Consider the following 13,700-nt stretch of genomic DNA (forward strand, 5'->3'; position numbering starts at 1 on the left):
ACAAGAGGGACTATGTGACGGTGCCATGAATAGTGGAACAGGGAAATACTGTCCCCAGTATTCACATGTTCTTTGAATAATACTTGAAATCTAGTAGTGCTACATGTCAACAGGCAACACCAAGCAATGTCACAACGACAGCAAGTGATCCCAGAGTGGCTGGATTCCTTAAGTCCAGCCAAGAGCAGCATTCAACAGCCTTCCTTGCTCATAGATGGAAAGGAGCAAATAATGTTCACATGCTTGGAATAAACCATGACCAAGTCACCAGAGCCAATGAAAAGAGCAGCCTACACATTCTGCTCTCTCACATCAGCAGACCCAACAAAGCGATCCAGGTAAAAAACTGAATGGAGTCACAGATTCAGAGAATATGGATTCATGAGTCATCATGCCACCGTGCACCACCACACACCTGTTCAGCCGGTCCTTGACTTTTCTTTCTTGACCACCTTCCACAAACAAATCATGGGTCTCTGATCACTATGCAGTTAAGTCCAAGAAAAGAGCAGTTTGTTCTGTGTACGAGTCTCCCAAGGTTACTCATCATAAGTGGGGGTTTGGGTCTACCACAACGAAGAGACAGTGCTCTCCTTCCCACCCCCCCTTTTTTTTTAACTGTCCTTTTAGTTAAAAGGAACAAATTGCTTCCTGTTTAAATGACAGGTGGGAATATTACTTTTGTCTCCAGCAGTCCCATAAATAAGAAGAATAAACCCAGATAATATAAAGAGAAAGTAGTAAGTCAAATACCAAGATAAGAGCTTAATTCCTTAGCTGCCAGGCAGAACTTTGAAGAGGAAGCATTTTGGTAAATCTAATGGCCTGCTAGAGGTATAGGAGGTTTTTTGCCTTCCTTTTGTTACCCACCGCCCCCCCCCCCCCGCCACCAACATCACGTTTGTTGTTTTTCTTCTTTTTAACCAACCACAATGTAGCATCACAAGCACATTGTTTTACACTCAGTACATGCTTTTCAGATACAGATAGACTATTGTGCAAACATTTCATTATCGCCAGCATTTTCATCTTAACCATGTACCATGAATTTTATGAACAGTAGTACTGGAATGACACAAAATTTCACATTCAAACTTGTAGTGCAATGGTAGAGTTATTTTAGGTTCCATTTGTTGCATCAATGATTTGATTAATACAAAAATTAATAAATAATGAGGTTACAGAATAATTTTCCTGTATACACTTGTTTATTGCCAGACAGATAAATTCAAACATTTCATCCACGTCTGTAAATCATTTGCCTTCTTGTTTTCACTAACACCAGTCAGAAAAATTAATGTGGTGTTCCTTGTGGTCATTGGGAGTTGACCTTATGTAAAAAGAGAAGAATACTGGCAATCGGTGGACAATTAGCGAAACTGGCTAAGCCTTTCCTTGCCTCAGCTGACAAATAAAAACTCCAGAATCTGTTCAATAATGTGATACTGCTTGAAAACTATGAAAGTCGTATCACAAAACATAAAGTAACTATCTCCTCCAGTAGTTTCTTCAAATTACAGACACAGATACTTATATATGTTAAGATGCATACATAATTTGATTGTTCCCTTACTGCATATTGTCCTCATAAAGTAATCTGAAATTTAAAAATATCTCTATCTAAAATAGCATCCCATATTGCATATCTAATCAGAGTTCTGTCACTTGACATTGTCTCAAACTTAAAGTGTTGGCTGATATTCGAAGGAAGCAACATGCAGAAGTGAACCTAAATTGTATTTGCTTATCTCATTCATGAGGGGAAAAAGGGGCAAATGACAAGTTAGGGCTCACTGACAACACAAGAACAAAGAGACCGGCTATTTTTCAAATTAAAATATTCTGCAGTTTTTGAGTTAGGGTTTGGCTTTGCAAGTAATATGGAGGCAGAACTGGTCCCTCTGAATGGACATTTTCTTATGTCTAATATTTGAACTTACACAAGTATAGGGCCAGGGTTGGGGGTGTGGGTGAGGCTCTAAAAGGATGGATGGTCAATGTCAGGTCACCCTAGGAAGTCAGGGAGGGGATTCCCAAGGAATACCCTTGCAGGCTTTTTCACTGCTAGAGTGCTTGAATGGTATGTTAAGCAAAAAGAAAAGTTTTAAAACTTCGAGGAAACAGAAGACAGAAAATATGTGGGAACTGGACACTACACAGTTGGTGTGAGAATTAGAGAAAAACATGTAAATTCCTTGCACAGTGCTTGCCAATGAGGACAGCCGAGTGGTGGTGGTGATTATTTTTACGCAAGCTTAAAGAGATGGACTGCAACTGGTAACAGTGAGCAAATGGTCTATTTCCACATTGATGAGTATTTTTATATAATCAAACTCATATAATGATTAGGAAGATGGTACAAATATAGTATAAAGGAAATGCACATGATGTTTAAGGACCCAATCTCCCAAACACTCAGCAGTAGGAAAGATGACTCAGCAAGAGCTCCTTGAAGTAATAAACATTAGTATGTGCTCACAATTCATTCCAGGAAAGCACTGTATGGTTTTTTTTAAAAGGGAAAGACAAAATAGACATAGAAGCCAGGACTAAGACTTATCAATCATCAATCCCACTGAATAACAAATGGGATTCTGATCCCCTAAGCCACTTGGCACATCAAGGCAATTTCTGGCTACATATTACCAGTGATGCGTCATTTTTTTACTTAGGAGTAGCTCTGTATTGAAAGAACCACTTTCCTTTCAGTAGCCCAACCTCCCTGGGACACTTCAGTTTCTGTCCATTCTCTTAAGGCTATTCACCTTAAGAGCAGCTGAAAGAAGTGGCAAACATACAGAAATGTTTTTAATAGACAACTCCTTCCAATGTACATCTGGGCTGTCATGCACAGACACACCTGTCTTCTAAACGCTGGTCAGTATCAATACTCTCCAGAAGGAAACATTTTTTTTTTTTTTCTGTAAAAGAATCTACAACACACCATACTCAGAAAAGGCTTAGTGCAGTTCAAAGCTTCAGAGGGGGAAATTTAGGCAATCTAGATCAAGAACCCACTGGGCCAGTAACTGGCCATGTACTGGGGGGAAAGGGATCCCAATAAACCACACTATTCTAATTTACAAGATGGGCATGGCCTCGAATACATAAGTGTATGTACAAAAATATATGCATGTGTATGGATATAAATATAACCCTGTTTTATCAAAGATTACTGTTATCAATGTATTTTCTTCCTTCCTTACCAAGTATTTCTTCCTTAAAGGTTTGCACTCCCATAATTCAGGGCCTCTTTTTTTTTTTTTAAAGATTTATTTATTTATTTGAGAAAGAGAGAGAGTGTGTGCATGTGAGTGTGAGTGGGAGGGGCAGAGGGAGAGAAAATCTCAAGCAGAATCGGTGCTAAGTGTGGAGCCCAATGTGGGGCTCCATCTCACAACCCTGAGATTTTGACCTAAGTCAAAACCAAGGGTCAGATGCTCAACCAACTGCGCCACCCAGGTGCCCCAAGGGCTTATTTTTGACAAGTCTTAGCAGCTTTTTCTAATTCCATCTTCTTCCAACTCTCTTTATTCCTGAAATAATTCAACTTCCACCTTATCTTGCTGACTTGGAGGAGATCTTCCATATCTTTGCTCTGTCCTTCCTTCCCTCTCACACCTGCCCCTGGGTTCAGTCTGCCTCTTATAACTCTCCATCCATCATCCTTAAACAGGCTCCCCAGTTGCTATCACAATGAAAACCCCTCCCCATCTCGATCTCCTGCTGGGCTACCATGTGCTCCCCACCCCCCCCAACACTGGGATCTAATCTTTTGATTTTAACAGACTTGCAGCTCATACCACCCACTCTTTGAGCATCTCAAAACTCAGTATGCTGAAAACACATCCAAATCCTTGCCTCCTTCTGTGTTTATTATTTCTGTTAATTGCCTCATTATCTTCCCACTCAATGTGGAAACCTCGAAAGTCTTCTTTGACAATCTCTTCTCCCTCACCAGGTACAACCATCCAATTGTTCATCATACCTTTTCAGTTTCGACTCTGTCATTTCTCCCACCTCCAGTCTTACCTTTATAAGTCCAACTGCCCTAATTTGGGCATAAATTATCCCTCACTTCATGTACCACGAGAACCCCAAGGCAGGTCTTTTCTTTTAGTTTTTCTTCCTTCCAATCTATCCTACAAATATCCTTTGGGGGCAACAGTCTTACAGCAAAGTCAAGACGCTATCATTCCTTGCTTAACAATTTCTAGCCCCACCTTTTTTTTCTTCTAGCCTTTTCTCTACCACTTCTCCTCAAGTGTGCTAAGGGCATAGAGCCTACATCTGTAATTTCCAGTGGAAACATGACTATACTTGATACTGTTTCATATAACTGAAATTTGCTGAGTAGAACCTAAGTGTTCTCATGAAAAAAAAGATACATGGCACATATAAAATCTGCATTGTCTAGAAATAAAAAGGAAAATGAAACAGGTGAAATTAATTTTAATCATGTATTATAAATAACCCAATATACTGATATTATTTCAATATTCAGTCAATATAAATATTGCTAATGGGATATAATCTATTCATTTTTCAAAATATGTCTTTGAAATTCAGTATTTTACACTTAAAATAAATCTCAGTTCAGATTAGCCATACTTCAAGTGCCCAATAGTCACATGTGGCTACCATATTGGATAATGTAGATCTATAGAAATATGGCCTGGGTTTGAAATGTGGTTAATAATGGCATGCAACTTTAGGCAAGGTAGCAATCTCTCTGTACCACAGTTTCTTTCTATTCTATAAAGTAATAATATTTATAATAATACCTATCTCAAAGGGTCATTGCAATAATTAAATTAACACAAATAAATTGCTTAAGTTAGGGCTGACATGCAAGGAAACTTCAATATACATTAATTGTCATTATAATCAAAGCTATTCCATACTTGCCATGTAGAGCCAGCATCCAATTCTATGTTACACTTTTCTCCACACTTAAATAATCCTTCCTGCCTGTTATGGGCTGAATGTTTGTGTCCTCCCCAAAATCCTAGGTTGAAGCCCTATCCCCCAATTTAACAGTATTAGGAGGTGGGGCCTTTGGTAGGTAATAAGACTTATATGAAGCCATGAGGATAGGGCCCTCATGAAAAGATTAGTGTCCCTATAAGAAGAGACCAAAGAGCTTCATCTCCCTGCCATGTAAGGACCTACCAAGAAGACAGCTGTCAACAAGCTAGGAATAGTGACCTCACCAGGAAGTGAATCAACTGGCACCTTGACCTTGGATGTCTCAACCTCCGGAATTATGAGAAATAAATTTCCGTTGTTAAAGCCACCCAGCCTATGCAACTTGAACAGACTAAGACATTGCCCCATTCTCTTAGATTATGCCCAATTTTAAAATAATGGTTACATCCATGGGCTGAGAAGTGAGGCTGTATTATAGACTGGTTTCTAAATTCCAGCTCAGACCTTTGTTAGCTTATGTGAATTTTAGAAAATTCCTTAACTTGTAAGAGCCATCGGTCCCTCATTTATAAAACCGGGATAACAACAGCATAAAGCTCAGAAGGTTGCCAAAAGAATTAAATGATATAACCCACACAAGGCCCTGAGCTTAATGCTTGGCATGAAGTAAAGCACTCAATACATGTTTACTCTAATTATTATTATTTTAAGACCCAGCTCAAATGCTGTCTTCCCCATGAGTATTTTTCCTTCTTCATTTTTTAGAGATTTATTTATTTGAGAGAGCACAGCAGGGAGAGACAGAGAGAAAGGGAGAGAGAGAGTCTTAAGCAGAGTCCGTGCTGAGTGTGGAGCCCAATATGGGACTCAGTCTCACAACCCTGAGACCATGACCTGAGCCAAAACCAAGAGTTGGATGCTTAACCGACTGCACCACCCAGGTGTCCCAACCTTCTTCATTTCTATAAGTTCTCCCTTCTGAGTACTCCCATTTCATTCCAGTCTCTTTTGCCAGCATTTTTCTTAAATAGGATTTTAAATCTTAGCATTTTTCTTCTCTGTTTACATGTGCCTCCTTTCCTTCCTAGACAGACAGCAACCCAATCCATCTTAGCCTCCTCTATACCATTTATTGCAACGCCTTACACAAGACATTCAGGAAATGCCTGCTGAATGGCTGTTCAAAAAGATAACCTGGGTTGCAATGTGTGGGATGCGCTGGAGAAAGGAAGGGAAAGAAGGCAAAGAGATGAACAACAAGGTTAGGGCAATAGTTCAAGTGAAAGATTAATAAAGACTGGAGCAGACTACAGAAAACTGAACCGCAAGTGGTGAAAACAGAGAAGAATGACAAGGAAGTGTAATTTAGGGACACCCTCTGTCACAGCAACAACACTGCCTTCTCTCTGCTCATATGCATATTTGTAAGGTGGATACTACTGATCAAAATCAAGATTCCTTTTGTTGTGCCTTGCATAAATGCATACATGTTTGTGCATGTGTGTTTGTCTTATACTCAAAGTTCACGATTATTCATGAGTTAATAAAGACTGTACCCCTACATAGCAGAAACCCAATCCTTTTAGCTCTGCTAAAAGCTCATGGAAGGACAAAATATGCACAGGGATACTCGAAAACACTTTTATGTGATGAGTACTTTAAGACAGCTTATCACTTAGGCAATAGTCAATTAAGTTGGTTTCAATGAGCACTGCATTTCCAGGAGTCAGTGAATTAATCAACAGATACATTTGAGACAACAGCTACTTTAAGAGCTAAATAAAATTGTGGGTTTTATTTAATCTTATGCGTTTGCTGAACTCTAATAGCATTTCCAAGGCACATTATTTTGTAAGTCCCCCAAACGCTTTCCTAGTCACCGTCAAGCTTACAAAAATCCAATATGTGGAGTTATCCATGATCAAGGTTATGAGAACAAAATATACCAACAATGCCTGCCTTGTTCTTCCTCCAGATTTTCACATCCATACTCTGATAAACTGTCAAGATTTAAATGGGATAAATGAAAAGCATTTCAAGATTTGGGGTGCTGCATTTGAGGGCGATGATTTGAAATAAGTTTATCGGTGAAAACGAGGATGTCAAGATTTATAAGCAGTGATTGGTGACATCTCCATTCTACCAGTAGCAGTGCCATCAAATCATATTACATTGCACACAAATACCACAGAAGAAATGACAGTCATTTGAGTTTATGGCAACAGTGTACTTGAAGGGCCACATCCAACACCACAGACTCGTTCTCTACATGATTACAAGGGGGGTGTCATTAAATTGATTGAAAAATATTCCTCAATTACTTCAGGGAAGACTTAAAAAGTTTATTTTGCTTTTAAAGCTTTCCTTAGCCATGAAGGGGATGAAAGACTAGCACAGAAAGTGATTCACGTTAAGGTGACAAAGAACAGGATGGAACGTGTGATTTGGGCAAACAAAGATGTCATGTCCTTTGCCCACAAACTAGTGCCTTTAAAACAAGCAAACGGTATGATTTTCAAATGCAGCCCAAACACGTGAATTTTGTTTGTATTGTTGGTAGATGTTGTCCATTACTGAATCTATAGTGTTAAAGGAGGCCAAGGCTCATGTTTGGTGATCATATATTTCATCTTTAATTACAATATCAACAGTTCTTAAGAAATTAATCAAGATGGGGCGCCTGGGTGGCTCAGTCGTTAAGCGTCTGCCTTCGGCTCAGGTCATGATCCTAGGGTCCTGGGATCGAGCCCCGCATCGGGCTTCCTGCTCGGCGGGAAGCCTGCTTCTCCCTCTCCCACTTCCCCTGCTTCTGTTCCCTCTCTCGCTGTCTCTCTCTCTGTGTCAAATAAATAAATAAAAAATCTTTAAAAGAAAAAAAAAAAAGAAATTAATCAAGATGATCTGAATCATCTCATAAAGCATGATCTAGGGTCTCAGTTATAACACATTCAGGGACACGACGGGGGGCATAGGCTGCCTTCGTGATTCTTGAAAGAGGCAAACAAAGTTCCGGGGTTTATATAGCTCTGCAGAATAGAGACTAGGCCAGGTTAAGGGAGTAGGTGTGATGGGGGAGGAGGGTATTTACTACTTTTTATGCTGTTTAAGCCAGGAGTGGGGCCATGTAAGTACAATACCACCGAAGAGCTGGTTTCTTCTGCTATCTCTGATCTGTATGCACAGAATCAGCACTTCTCTCAGGCTGGTTTTTCTGATGATTACAGGATGGCCACCTGCAGCAATCAGGGTTTTAGGATTCATCACTCAGACACACTAGGAGACAGGGCACTTTCCACAAAGTTTGAACAAAAAGTCATGGCCAAAAAACTGCCACGAGCTCAGCAGCTGAGGCCAATCACTGGGGCTAATGAGACAGGTCCATCTTGGGAGCTTTGCGTGGTGCCAATCTTGTCCAAGCCTCATGGCTGTTTCATGACTGCAGACCAGAGTGGGTGTTGGAGCCACTACCACAATATCTACTATAAAAAGGTTAAGGACAACTGAAGATCATCCTCCCTTCTCAGATTAATGGCTACTTACTTTCACAAATAATTTTTAGGTATTACAAAGTATTAGTAGATCCCAACACACTGGTTATTCCCTAAAATTTTAAGAGAAGAATTTGATGAAATAAGAACCCCTTGGAACTTTTACAGACATATGATATTTTCCATGATGGTGTTTTAACTCGGCATTAATAATGAGTTCAGTTATCCAAGGAAATGTCTCTTTCCAAGCCAAGATGTCCGTCGACAGATGAATGGATAAAGAAGAGGTGGTATATATATACTATGGAATATTATGCAGCCATCAAAAGGAATGAGATCTTGCCATTTGCAATGACGTGGATGGAACTGGAGGGTGTTATGCTGAGTGAAATAAGTCAATCAGAGAAAGACATGTATCATATGACCTCACTGAAATGAAGAATTCTTAATCTCAGGAAACAAACTGAGGGTTGCTGGAGTGGTGGGGGGTGAGGGATGTGGTGGCTGGGTGATGCACATTGGGGAGGGTATATGCTATAGTGAGCACTGTAAATTGTGCAAGACTGTTGAATCACAGATCTGTACCTCTGAAACAAATAATACATTATGTGTTAACAAAAAAAAAGAAGAAGATAGCAGGAAGGGAAGAATGAAGGGGGGGAATCGGAGGAGGAGATGAACCATGAGAGACGATGGACTCTGAGAAACAAACTGAGGGTTCTAGAGGGGAGGGGGGTGGGGGGATGGGTTAGCCTGGTGATGGGTATTAAAGAGGGCACATTCTGCATGGAGCACTGGGTGTTATACACAAACAATGAATCATGGAACACTACATCCAAAACTTGTGATGTAATGTATAGTGATTAAGATAACATAATAATAAAAAAAAAAGAAAGAAAGAAATGTCTCTTTCCAAAAGACTTATATTTACTCAGCTAGTCCCGCTAGAGGATTAAAACTAAAAACACAATAGAATACAGTCTGTGAAGTCTAGAATTTCCACATGGATTGATTCAGGGCTTGTCTACGTTCACCAAGCAATGACACCTGGAATCTGAACTCATCCTACAAAGAATTCAGTATTTGAAGGGAATACACTCTCAGGAAGTATTTACAACTCGTCATATGAAATCAAAGAAGTCCCATTATCTTAATTCATTTGGTTTCCTGTTGGGCTAGTACATGGTAAAAACATTTGTAAAATGGTCAGGTTTCTAGTTCATAAATGTCTAGACTTGTGCTGTCCAAAATAAATAAAAGGCAAGCTACACACATAGTTTAAATTTTCTAGGAGCGACATTTAAAAAGATTAAAAGAAACAAGTGAAATTAATTTTAGTATCTTTATTTAACCAAATATATCTAAAATACTATCATCTCAACATCTAATCAATATAAAATTGCTGAGATATTTTAAATCTTAATATTTTTGGTACCCAAGTCTTTGAAAATCTGTGTGCACTTTATACTTACAGTACACTCAATATGGACTACGGTTAGTGGCTTCTGTATTGGACAATGAACATCTAGAGTTTCTAATATGGTTAAGCAATTAACGAATAGGTAATTAAGTTATGAGACAACAATCTCCTTGAGTTCTTGATGATTCTCACCCCATGCCCTATACCCTGACTTTATTCCAGAAAATAAATTATTGAAGTAGTAAGTACTACTGATTATAGTAGGGGACTATACTTTGATTTCAAAGACAAGTAGAAATCTTGCTACTACCACAAAGATTAGGAAAATCACTTAAAATCTTAGAGACTATTCTCCTTGTCTCTAAGATAGAAGTAATAATATCTACCTCACTGTATTTTTGTGAATTAGAGGAGCTACGTAAAGCACTTCTGCAGTGCCTAGTATAGAGTGAATGAGATTCCATCTATTAATATTGTTAGTATTATTAACTTTGCTGTCATTATTATTATTCCTTACTTTTCTGGCTTCTTCTCAAAATGCAGGAGGGTTCTCTTCTCTGTCACTCTTTTCTACTTAGGTCTCTGGCTCTTAAACCTTTTTGACAGCAACTTAGTAAGAAATATATGAAATATCAGGACTCAACACCCATATATTAAAAGGAAGGCTCCAGGAGGATTGGGATATTGTCGGTTTTGTTTCACTGCTATATTCCAAAGGCCTAGAAGTGCTCAGCAGAAAATATTTACTAAGTGACCAGTGCATGCTGATATATTCTACTCCAACCCTTTTTAATTCTAATTTACTTATTTTAATAAAAAACACTGTCATGATCCACTAAGTTGACTTTTTTACCCACTATTAGTGGAAAATTGTCACACATGCTTTGTGCTGGATCTTCAGTCCACCCACAAGGAACACCCCTCTTGAGGTGAACAGAGGTAATTTGCTCTAAACACAAGGTGACATAGAGCCTTCGAGTTATCCTCAACTCACCCGTTTCTCTCACACCCCACATCAAATACTTCTCACCCTTTTCTCTCACACCCCACAGCAAATATTCATGATTCTACCTTCAAAATACACCCAAAATTTGACTACCAAACCTGCTACCGCCCTGGAGTCAGCCACCATCACCCCTTCACTGATGACTGCATTAACTTCTAATTAGTGCCTCTGCTTGCTCACTTGCCCCTCCACAATTAATCCACAACACAGTGTCCACCAAGGCCCTTTTAAAAAATAAGTGAGATCAAATCATTTCTCTATTCCAACTATGCTATGGCTCCTACGGGCATTTAGAGTAAAAGTTCTAAATATTCTCAGTCATTGACTCATTTTCTGCTACATCCATCCCCACATGGCTCTTGGCTCTCTCCTGTTGCTTCTGTCTTGGTCCAACCATGCTAGCTTTTCTGCTGTTTCTAGAACACTCAGCTTATCATGTATTAGAACCTTTGCATGGACTGTTGACTTTGCCTAGGGCTCTCTTCTCTAAATATCCACAAGGTCAACTTGTTCCCCTCTAAGTCTTTGTTCAAATGTTACGTTCTTGATGAGGACTTATCTTATTTAAAATGGCAATCCACATCCCAATCTCCCATACTCTCACCATATTTTGCTTCTCTTCCCCATTGCACTATCATCTTCTAACTTGATGCCACTTTCCACCCCACCATGACAAAATGTAAATCCCACAAGGACAAAGAGCTCTGTCCATTTCCTTCACTGAAGACAATGTGTGTTGCATAAACAGATGCCAAAAACGTATCTGTTTAAGAATGAATGAAGCCTAGTGTTTTTTGAAGAAAATCAGTCAAATGCATCCTAAGAAAAAGTCCTGGCCAGAAATTACATTTGCCTCTTGTTGCAGGAGGAAGCATGCAGAGGCAGAACAGCAGAAGGAAATGAAAAAATGTACAAAATAATGGATAATCAAAAGATTAAATATGAGAAGATAGAAAATGCAAATTATCAAGCATTTGCTGCATTTATCTACTTTATATCATTGGCTAAACACCACCCTAAGTAAGCAAACTCCCACATGTGTTTTTGCTTGCCATTTGTTATAAGATAGTCCCTATACCATGAACAGAGTTTCAACTTTAATACATAAAACATGACCCATATTGGTTAGGAGAATATCACACTCACAAACCTTTTAATCTAAATTTTATAGATCCTAGAGGAGTACCAAAGTATATAATGTGCTATATAAAATCATTGCTCTTTAGAAAATTGGTAAGAGCCCAATTCTTCTCTATAATTATAAAAATTACCACTTCTCTAAATAACACTCTACGTAAAATTTACCATACATTAATCCAGTTCTTCCTTACAAATCCTTACAGATTTTTTATCAACATATCCAGAGAATCAAGTTGACCTTTAAAGTGTTTTATGATGCCTTAACATTTTAGCAAAATGGACACTGCTTTTCTTATAAATTTGCTCAAAAATATGTAAAACATTTCTCAAAAATGCTGAAACAATCAACGCAAACTGGACATGCTGTAAAATTACAACTGAAAAATTTAAGCCATTGATAAAGTGATCTCATTTTCTGTCACTATACTTCCATTTCCTGCGTCTATTTCTTTTCAATTAATTGGGAAATTTCAAGGCTGCTCTATGAAAGTTGATACAGTGAGTAATAACATTGCTGTAGTACAATCCCTTTCATTTTGGTCCTCTCTACAACAATAGAACTCAAATTTGAAATTGTATAAATGAAAAAAAAGAATCCAAGAGTATTTGTCTAGATATCTGTGTTTATCTTTCTCCAATGATCACTTGAAAAGGAAAACATCTATAAATATTTGGTCCTTCTTCCCTAAATGCAGATTAGTAGCTGTCAAAGATAATAATTTAGAAGCAAGACTGAGACATCACAGGGGAAAACCCATTTAAAAGAAACAAAACCTTTAAAAGTTGGAGGTTTTAATTTATAATCTCTTACTGATTATGAATTTTTGCCATATATTTTCACTTAAATATGTGAAAAATGTTTTAAGTTTGACATAGGAGCTCAAAAACCTACTCCCATATATGCACATCTTCAAGTAACGTGTTTAATCTGACAATACATTTGTCCTCATTCCACACCAATTTTGTCCTCTTAGAAAAGAAAAATGACAGGCTACTTTTGTAATTAATTTCCCTAGGTATCATAAAGAAATTGTGCTTAGGTAGAAAATTGGTTGTCTCAAGTGATGGGCGCTGAATTTTTGAGGGGTGAGAGGTGATGATCTCTGAACTTATTTTCAGACGGTTGAGTCAAATAAATAAACAAAAGGAAAAACACACACATGGACACATGGACAGAACAAATACAGTAAAATGGTATAATATTCAAATAAAAAACAAATATAAATGGCATGTATGTGTATATTCATTATACTATTTTTTTCAGCATTTTAGGTGCTGGTTAATTTTTATGGTAAAAAGAAGGACAACATTTAAGAAACCAAAAAAATTAATAGTAGTATATATACCACTTTATTTTTTTAAAAAAAATTTCTTTTACTTCACCATTCCTCCAGAAAACAAAATAAAAAGGAAATAAATCAAATAACTTATAATAGATGCTTTCATATAACCAATATATAAGACTTATTCCTTTTTCTATTTTGTTCTAGATTTAAAATTCTCTAAAAATTATAAAAGAAAACAGCCTATGTTAATTTTTGATTCCTAAAATAAGTTATTTGCAAAAGTAAAAATCATATTCTTTTTAAGATTAGATATGAAAATACTGGCGTTTTTTAAAACATATTCTCCCTTATATTCTAGAGATTACAACTTTTAGCTCTTTTTGGGAAAAAAGTCATAAATTAACATTCTCAAATTCTGATTAACTGTTATA

At 37.7% G+C, this 13,700-nt stretch overlaps 1 protein-coding gene across 4 annotated transcripts in view; it reads right to left on the reverse strand.

The window, feature by feature from the left end:
* The window catches only part of CNTN3 (contactin 3), a 333,748-nt gene that overhangs the window by 237,468 nt on the left and 82,580 nt on the right, over positions 1 to 13,700 (reverse strand). The window lies entirely within an intron of this gene.

Source organism: Zalophus californianus, chromosome 1 (genome assembly GCF_009762305.2).
Source record: "Zalophus californianus isolate mZalCal1 chromosome 1, mZalCal1.pri.v2, whole genome shotgun sequence".
NCBI classification, from domain to species: domain Eukaryota; kingdom Metazoa; phylum Chordata; class Mammalia; order Carnivora; family Otariidae; genus Zalophus; species Zalophus californianus.